The following is a 9,635-nucleotide window of genomic DNA, read 5'->3' as shown; positions in this document are numbered from 1 at the left end:
ATATCGTGAAAAGATTTCGCTGTAACGACAACGCTTTGGTTTTAATAGTTGCCATCCAAATTCACTCTCTCCCCTATTTCGCGATGGCACGAAACGAGCTGCCATTCTTTGAACTTTTTCGGTGAAATGTCCTCCTTCAGTCCTATCTGGTGAAGATACTATATGCCACAGCAATACGAGTACTCTATCAGAGTATGGGGAAGCGTAGTGTTGGCTGTCTCTTTAATGGATCTATTGCGTCCTGTAAGTGTTTTGCCGATAAAACGCAGTCTTTGATTCACCTTCCCCTTCCCATTCGGATCTCCGGGCGGGGACTACTCAAGAGGACGTCGTTATCAGGAGAAAGAAAACTGGCATTCTGCGGATCAGAGCGTGGAATGTCAGATCCCTTAATAGGGCAGGTAGGCTAGAAAACTTAAAAAGGGAAATGGATAGGTTAAAGTTAGGTATAGTGGGAATTAGTGAAGTTCGGTGGCAGGAGGAACAAGACTTTTGGTCAGGTGAATACAGAGTTATAAATACAAAATCAAATAGGGGTAATGCAGGAATAGGTTTAATAATGAATAAAAAAAATAGGAGTGCGGGCAAGCTACTACAAACAGCATAGTGAACGCATTATTGTGGCTAAGATAGACACATAGCCCACACCTACCACAGGTGTACAAGTTTATATGCCAACTAGCTCTGCAGATGATGAAGAAATTGATGAAATGTATGATGAGATAAAAGAAATTTTTCAGGTAGTGAAGGGAGACGAAAATTTAATAGTGGTGGGTGACTGGAATTCGAGAGTAGGAAAGGGGAGAGAAGGAAACATAGTAGGTGAATATGGATTGGGGGGAAGGAATGAGAGAGGAAGCCGCATTGTAGAATTTTGCACAGAGCTAACACTTGGTTCAAGAATCATAAAAGAAGGTTGTACACATGGAAGAATCCTGGAAATACTAGAAGGTATCAGATAGATTATATAATGGTAAGACAGAGATTTAGGAATCAGGTATTAAATTGTAAGACATTTCCAGGGGCAGATGTGGATTCTGACCACAATCTATTGGTTATAAACTGGTAGATTAAAACTGAAGAAACTGCAAAAAGGTGGGAATTTAAGGAGATGCGACCTGGATAAACTGAAAGAACCAGAGGTTGTACAGAGATTCAGGGAGAGCATAAGGGAACAATTGTCACAAATGGGGGAAAGAAATACAGTAGAAGAAGAGTGGGTAGCTCTGAGGGATGAAGTAGTGAAGGCAGCAGAGGATCAAGTAGGTAAAAAGACGAGGGTTAGTAGAAATCCTCGGGTAACAGAAGAAATATTGAATTTAATTGATGAAAGGAGAAAATATAAAAATGCAGTAAATGAAGCAGGCAAAAAGGAATACAAACGCCTCAAAAATGAGATCGACAGGAAGTGCAAAATGACTAAGCAGGGATCGCTAGGCGCGACTGCTACGGTCGCAGGTTCGAATCCTGCCTCGGGCATGGATGTGTGTGATGTCCTTAGGTTAGTTAGGTTTAAGTAGTTCTAAGTTCTAGGGGACTGATGAGCACAGATGTAAAGTCCCATAGTGCTCAGAGCCATTTGAACCATTTTGAGGGATCGCTAGAGGGCAAATGTAAGGATGTAGAGGCTAATCTCACTAGGGGTAAGATAGATACTGCCTACAGGAAAATTAAAGAGACCTTTGCAGAAAAGAGAGCCACTTGTATGAATATCAAGAGCTCAGATGGAAACCCAGTTCTAAGCAAAGAAGGGAAAGCAGAAAGGTGGAAGGAGTGTATAGAGGGTCTATACAAGGGCGATGTACTTGAGGACAATATAATGGAAATGGAAAAGGATGTAGATGAAGATGAAATGGGAGATACGATACTGCGTGAAGAGTTTGACAGAGCACTGAAAGACCTGAGTCGAAACAAGGCCCCGGGAATAGACAACATTCCATTAGAACTACTGACGGCCTTGGGAGAGCCAGTTCTGACAAAACTCTACCATCTGGTGAGCAAGATGTATGAGACAGGCGAAATACTCTCAGACTTCAAGAAGAATATAATAATTCCAATCCCAAAGAAAGAAGGTGTTGACAGATGTGAAAATTATCGAACTATCAGCTTAATAAGCCACAGCTGCAAAATACTAACACGAATTCTTTACAGACAAATGGAAAAACTAGTAGAAGCCGACCTTGTGGAAGATCAGTTTGGATTCCGTAGAAATACTGGAACACGTGAGGCAATACTGACCTTACGACTTATCTTAGAAGAAAGATTAAGGAAAGGCAAACCTACATTTCTAGCATTTGTAGACTTAGAGAAAGCTTTTGACAATGTTGACTGGAATACTCTCTTTCAAATTCTAAAGGCGGCAGGGGTAAAATACAGGGAGCGAAATGCTATTTACAATTTGTATAGAAACCAGATGGCAGTTATAAGAGTCGAGGGGTATGAAAGGGAAGCAGTGGTTGGGAAGGGAGTGAGACAGGGTTGTAGCCTCGCCCCAGTGTTATTCAATCTGTATATTGAGCAAGCAAGAAAAATTCAGAGTAGGTATTAAAATCCATGGAGGAGAAATAAAAACTTTGAGGTTCGCCGATGACATTGTAATTCTGTCAGAGACAGCAAAGGACTTGGAAGAGCAGTTGAACGGAATGGACAGTGTCTTGAAAGGAGGATATAAGATGAACATCAACAAAAGCAAAACGAGGATAATGGAATGTAGTCGAATTAAGTCGGGTGATGCTGAGGGAATTAGATTAGGAAATGAGACACTTAAAGTAGTAAAGGAGTTTTGCTATTTGGGGAGCAAAATAATTGATGATGGTCGAAGTAGAGAGGATATAAATGTAAACTGACAATGGCAAGAAAAGCGTTTCTGAAGAAGAGAAATTTGTTAATATCGAGTATAGATTTAAGTGTTAGGAAGTCGTTTCTGAAAGTATTTGTATGGAGTGTAGCCATGTATGGAAGTGAAACATGGACGATAAATAGTTTGGACAAGAAGAGAATAGAAGCTTTCGAAATGTGGCGCTACAGAAGAATTCTGAAGATTAGATGCGTAGATCACATAACTAATGGGGAGGTATTGAATAGAATTGGGGAGAAGAGAAGTTTGTGGCACAACTTGACAAGAAGAAGGGACCGGTTGGTAGGACATGTTCTGGGGCATCAAGGGATCACAAATTTAGCATTGGCGGGCAGCGTGGAGGGTAAAAATCGTAGAGGGAGACCAAGAGATGAATGCACTAAGCAGATTCAGAAGGATGTAGGTTGCATTAAGTACTGGGAGATGAAGAAGCTTGCACAGGATAGAGTAGCATGGAGAGCTGCATCAAACCAGTCTCAGGACTGAAGACCACAACAACAACAACACAACGTTACCTAAGTGATCATTCCGATTTAAGCTGAACGTATTTGTAGTTCCTAGGTATTTAGATGAAATGACAATCTTTAGATTTATGTTCTTTATTGTGTAACTGAAATTTAACTTGTTCCTCCTACAAGGGAGTGGTCGGGTTTGTCACGATGAAACAGTATCGATTTTTTTTACCGTTGTTAGTTAACTGTGAAAAAGGTCTGTGCGCAGAATTGTAGCTGCTGACATGAACTGAAAGTCACCTGCACGAAAACGGCTGTTTTTCTTGCTTGGTGCTAGCAAGTGAAGGCTGGCCAGCCCTGGAATCCGCGAGTCGCCAGCTGTTGGTCTGACGAACATTGCTCGCGTGTTATCGGACCGTTCACTAAAGAAGAATATCGCTGCAAACATTTGGTGAAAAAGGGAAACTAATATTCCTTTCTTTGGGATGCACTTTCTTTGAATTTCGAAGCATTTCACCCTGATGCTGGTTCGATTTGTAAAACATATTCTGTACATTTACATCTATATCCCTCAAGTTACTTTACGCTGAACATTCAGTCTCCCTTCGCAGGGGTTGTCGAATCCTGTCAATGTTTTATTGCTTGCTTTGGAGACATACAACAAATGCCAAATGAGGCATCAACAAAACATGCGTTAAGACGATGTGATGTACGAAATGAAAATTCAACTTCTAAACGAGCATGTAAACATTGCAGACATGTGCTGAAACACTTGATATTCTAGACTACGAATCCTCAGACGATGAAGAAACTGAAGAAAGTTGTACTCATGAGACGTTTTGAGTGACTGTGCCACTTATAATCATCAACTGTCTCCGAAAGCAACACCTGGAACTAAAATTACGTTATCAGACAAAGAAAAACCGGTGATGTGTCGGTTGAACGACAGTGGTAAGACACGCCTACGTATCAGTACTGCTCAGAGTAAATATCGCTTTATCCGTTCTGTTGATAGATGGAAAAACGAAGTCTGGCCGTCGTAAGAGTCGACTGCAAATTGCGATGGAGTTAACTGCGCAACTTTTTGAGCTATTTACCGAAGCCAGATAAGTCATGTAGTGTCAGCGATACGACATTACGTGATTGGCCGTTAGATATTGCCAACGCGATAAACGCTAAAGAATTTACAGCTTCTCAGAGTTGGATTATTCGCTTCAAAAGATCACATAAAACTGCTGCAAGAAAAATAACAAAATTTATTTCGAGGAACAGGTCGGAACACGAAGTATTCAAGCCGAAAAGATTGACGCTTTTATTACGAATGCAAAGCATAAGATCCCTAGTTTTAGTGAATCTTAACGTTTATAATGTAGACTAGTCAGGTTTAAAAAAAGTGTGCTAAAAGAACACTTTCATTCAAAGGGGAAAAATATATAGAAGCGACTGTGCAGTCCACGACTGCATTCATAAACTAGAATGCCCATAATTAGTCTGGATGGTTCATTACTGCCTAAACTAGATGTATGTCTTCAAGAATCAATAGGACGTTTGGACCACGTGTCAAAAGAATAATGTTCTACACAAATGATCTTGTGGTAGACGCGACGAAGTCGGAAAAATGGGAAATGAAAACCTTACAGTTTTCATGCATCATGCTTTTGTTCAGTTCTGCGGGAACAAATCTTTTTTCCTTCCAGAGTCGTGGTCAGGTTATAAACGTTCTAGTTCATTAAACCATCCTAACAAAGAAGTGAAGATACTTCAGATTCCACCCGGCAAGACGAACGTAATTCAACTATTAGTCAGAATTTTTCTATCAGTGGAAGGTATTTCACAGGAAAACAACAGAGAAAATTATTGTGTGCAGGTCACTGCAGCTTCCAGTCTACTTCCGTGACAATACTCTCAAGCTGCAGTCAGCAGTACATTATCAGTCTTCCTCTCCGCGGTTTCAAAATTTGATTAAATATGCGTGACATTTTTCGAAATATACTAATGTTAGGCCCGCTGCATTTCTAATACCGGCTCAATTTTGTTTAAGGGCGTCTAATAACTTCTGTGTCTCGCAGGGCTATCATATTTCGTCTTTCCGTGCATGTTCTTGGTGCATGCAAAATGTATGTTTGGAGCAACGCGTCGATATTTCGCGTTTTTGCGGTAGTCGCAAGAAATAAAATTAATTTTCTCGTTTTCCAAACCGTATATTTATTTGTGTCTACTCCATAGCAGTTTGGAAATAATGCTGTAGATTACATATCAGTTGTACTCGTCAATGTATGTTTAATTACCTTACGATGACTTTCACTGAGCGAATCAGCTTTCTCATTGCTGTGGGAAGAGGGCGATGCGTAGCTAACACCACCACAACATTGTCCCCATATGGTGTTGGCATAACGTAGCGAGAGAGGTCAGGGTTGTAAAATAGGCAGTTACAAGCGCGGAAACCATGCGACAAATGTCTTACTTCATAAAGTTGTTTTCTTTTTTGTTCGCACCATGTAGATAGTTCGTCTAAATCACTTTGCAATTGGTTTGATCTTCTGAGCTACTTACTAGATTGTAGAAGAGAGCATCATTTGCAAACGATCTAAGGTAGCTACTCAGAATGTCAACTAAATCATTTTTACAGATTGGGATCGGCAGATATCACTTCCATTTTACTCGATGATTTTCTGTCAATTATTATGAACTGTAACATTTCTGAAAGGAAATCACGAATGCAGCAGCACAACTGAGACGATTACTGCGTAGGCACTCAATTTGAACTTCTGAGGAACAGTATTAAAAGTTTTCTGGAAATCCAAAAATACGAATCAATTGGACATTTCCTCTCCATTGCACTCACTGCTTCATGAGTATACATCTACCTTTTCAGAATCTTCTGGTACATCTTTGACTTGATTCAGTCAAATGAATTCCATATCTGTCAGCTATAGAAACCATTCAACAGGTAAAGGCTGCTGCACAGGATGCCTTTATACGTTGTTTACAACTAAGTACATGATGTAAGTTACATTGCCAGACTCACTGACTTGCTGATGTATTGGTGGGTTATTTGCTTCGGTGTGCTTGTGGATACATAGGCAAAGCCACCCGCAAGTCTCAGATTCATATTACAACAACAGCAAGTCGACATTTGTCAAGAATTTAATGTTGTCAGATGTCTTTTTTATCAGGCCGTCCCATGAAAACTCTGGAAAGGCATAGTAATTGGCAAGATCCACATGATATGTTTCCAGTTATACATTTTAGAAGTTTTCGAAAATGTCTGCATGGAAGCGTACGCCAGGGGCCTTATAAAGCTTTGCTCGTTCCCCTAAATTAGATATGTTGAATTTCTGCCGTACACTCAGTGCATTCCCCTACTCTCTTTCCAGTATTTCAGTGCCTGAAAGTTTTCTGGCGAATGCGGTTATGTCGAGCAATGTGGTTTTCTTTGAATTTCTCCCTCCAGTCTAGATATTCGTATGGGAAAACTCACTTTTCCGTTACAAACTGGAACTTAGCATCACTGGGAAAAGCAGCTCGAGTTAGTTGTAAATCTACTTCACCCATCATTTCACCAAGTTTGTGTAGTGGTGCGTGTATGAATCTCGGTGAGTCCAAGAAGGACAACATAATTTTTTTGATGATTCTCCTCGAAAACGAATTAATGCATACCTCTGTGCTGTTGGGTGGGACACTAACCTGATCTTTGCTCAGATCACAATCAGCTGGAAGCACAACTAGGAATTACGTATCATACTCACTTAAACTGTGGCCGAAAATGGGTAAGTGTCATGGGAGTTGGTAATTCAACTGTAAGCATTGTGTTCAGCACTGCAGAATTTGCCAGTTACATGGCAACGATCTCCATCCAGTGTTTCTGCTTTTTTTATTTAATAGCTGTCCACAAATATAACAACGAACTCCTCTCTTGTACAGTAATTTCTCTTCCTGCATTTTGGTCATAGGAATATTGATGCTATAAATCTCATCAACTCTCCTTGCAAGGTCTTCACATTAAGCAAGCAAAAATCCCACAGGATTATCAACAATGTACAAATTAAAACGGTTAAGACTGGGTTACATTGCCGCGAAATGTACGTGTCGTTCGTCACAGGATGAGAAGACATCATAAGTCAGGGTACACAGCAGAAGGTAGAGAAAATACTTGAAATTATTGTTTCTCCTGAGTGGGTATTTTGACATGTGCTATTGATACAGCTGTAGTGCTGCTTTTCATCCTGTGAGGTTAATGACAGAACTGAACTAAACCCCATCCATACAAGCCTTGGAAGGTCCACGTTACCGACCGGCCGCCATGTCATCCTCCGTCCACAGGGTCACTGGATGTGGATATGGAGGGTCATGTGGTCAGCACACCGCTCTCCCGGCCGTATGTCAGTTTGCGAGACCGGAGCTGCTACTCCTCAATCAAGTAGCTCCTCAGTTTGCCTCACAAGGGCTGAGTGCACCCCGCTTGACAACAGCGCTCGGCAGACCAGATGATCACCCAGCCAAACAACGCTTAACATCGGCGATCTGACGGGAACCAGGTTACCACTATGGTAAGGCCGTTGGGAGATTAACAACAAGTCTTCATGTTTCTGATGCCGACCAGTGAGCCCGGCAAAGTAAAGGAGCCCAATGACTGTATGTAACACTCCATCATTTGACTTACATTCCTTCATGCCGTGTACATGAATAGATATTTCGGGATTATACGTCACCAGTTTAGTGGTATCTTGAACTCACGGGAACCAGTGTATCCACTGTGGCAAGGCCGTTGCCATTTTGACACTAATAATGCCCCCTTTTTTAGCTCCATCCTCTGTAAGGTGGATAAAGGAGGATCGACCACGAGTTGGATCAAATGCAAGCATGTCAACATCGAATTACATGACTCTATTTAGAGCTTACTTGGAACTCAAAAAATCAGTTCTGTATTGGATCCAGGGTAAACTCCTCAAACCAGTCAGCAATTGAGGTGTCCCACATTATCTTGCTGTTATAACTTTGCTTATATGTAATCACATTCTTGGAGATGCCCTCCTTAGGTAGGAGGGTGAACTCACATTATAAATGTAGCGCTACACTTAATGACAGTATATCACAGTACATTGAAGTTTATGGAAATTTCGCTTTCCAGAACAGGTATGCACTCATGCAGGTAAGCAGTATCCTGCCTCCAAATGTGCTTCTAATAACTGAAAATGATAATTCTGTCTACCATACCGGAACATATTTATATTCACTGTCAGAATGGACAGAGAGGTTGCTGCTGACCGATAGATGATCTCTAAAACTACAGAGGACTCACCCAGTGTCAGCAACAGTGCTGCTGCAGCTCACGCAGGCCTTCATGTCAGCGATGCAGATATCGATAGCTCTGGTGGTCGCAATGTTCCAGGCACTGGTGATGCTGGTGTTGCTGTTTGCACAAATCTGAACATGCACTGTTTCGTTGCGGCTGTCGGCGCCGGTGCAGCCAATGGTGCAGGTAACTGCATTAGGTTTCCTAATATTCCTGGAAAGCAAGTGAAAAAAAAACACCATGTTCAATAAGTACTGAAAATTTATATACATACATGTACTCAAGTAAAAAAAGAGATGAGCGTATACTTACTTGTAAGTGAAAACTCCATCTCACTCAAATTATAGACATCATCTTCATGATTCTTGAGCTGGTTCACCAGTGGTGCTAAAACCTCTGCCGCATTTCTGGAAAAAAAATCACAACAGCCTATAGATACTGAAAATTTGTGCACACATATATACTTGAGTAAATGACAGATGGCCAGATACTTATGTATAAACTCATCATCACTGCAGTCACCATCACCATTAGCGTCCTGAAATTGTGTGGCCAACTTCTCTATTCAGCCATTAATGATTGGGTGCTAGCCCTCCAAAGCTGACAAAGCCAAGAGCGATGTAGGTGCCAAGACATTAACAGTAATATGTCCTAAAGCAAGAATGACACTGACTGAGTAAAATGTAGAAAAATGCAGACACTAACACAAACATGTATATATGATAGTCACCCTGAGATGGAGTAGCCAGCATCTCCATAATCTGTTATCTTTTGGACGCTGACCTCAGATGCCAATGACGCCAAGAACGACATGTGCACCATAACAAGAACATTAATCGATTCTGAAACAGCAAGAACGACTCTATGTAAGTAAAATCCGAAAAATACGGGCATTCACTCATGTCTAGAGAGATATGTACCTATTGTTGTCTCAGAATCCTGGGATAGTTTAACGAAATCAGTCACATGGTGTACCCATCTATAGGGTAACACTCAAATTATTCATGATTCCTGGAACAAAACCACCAAT

This window comes from Schistocerca piceifrons, chromosome 1, assembly GCF_021461385.2.
Source record: "Schistocerca piceifrons isolate TAMUIC-IGC-003096 chromosome 1, iqSchPice1.1, whole genome shotgun sequence".
Classification (NCBI taxonomy): Eukaryota; Metazoa; Arthropoda; class Insecta; order Orthoptera; family Acrididae; genus Schistocerca; species Schistocerca piceifrons.
This window is presented reverse-complemented; position numbering follows the sequence as displayed.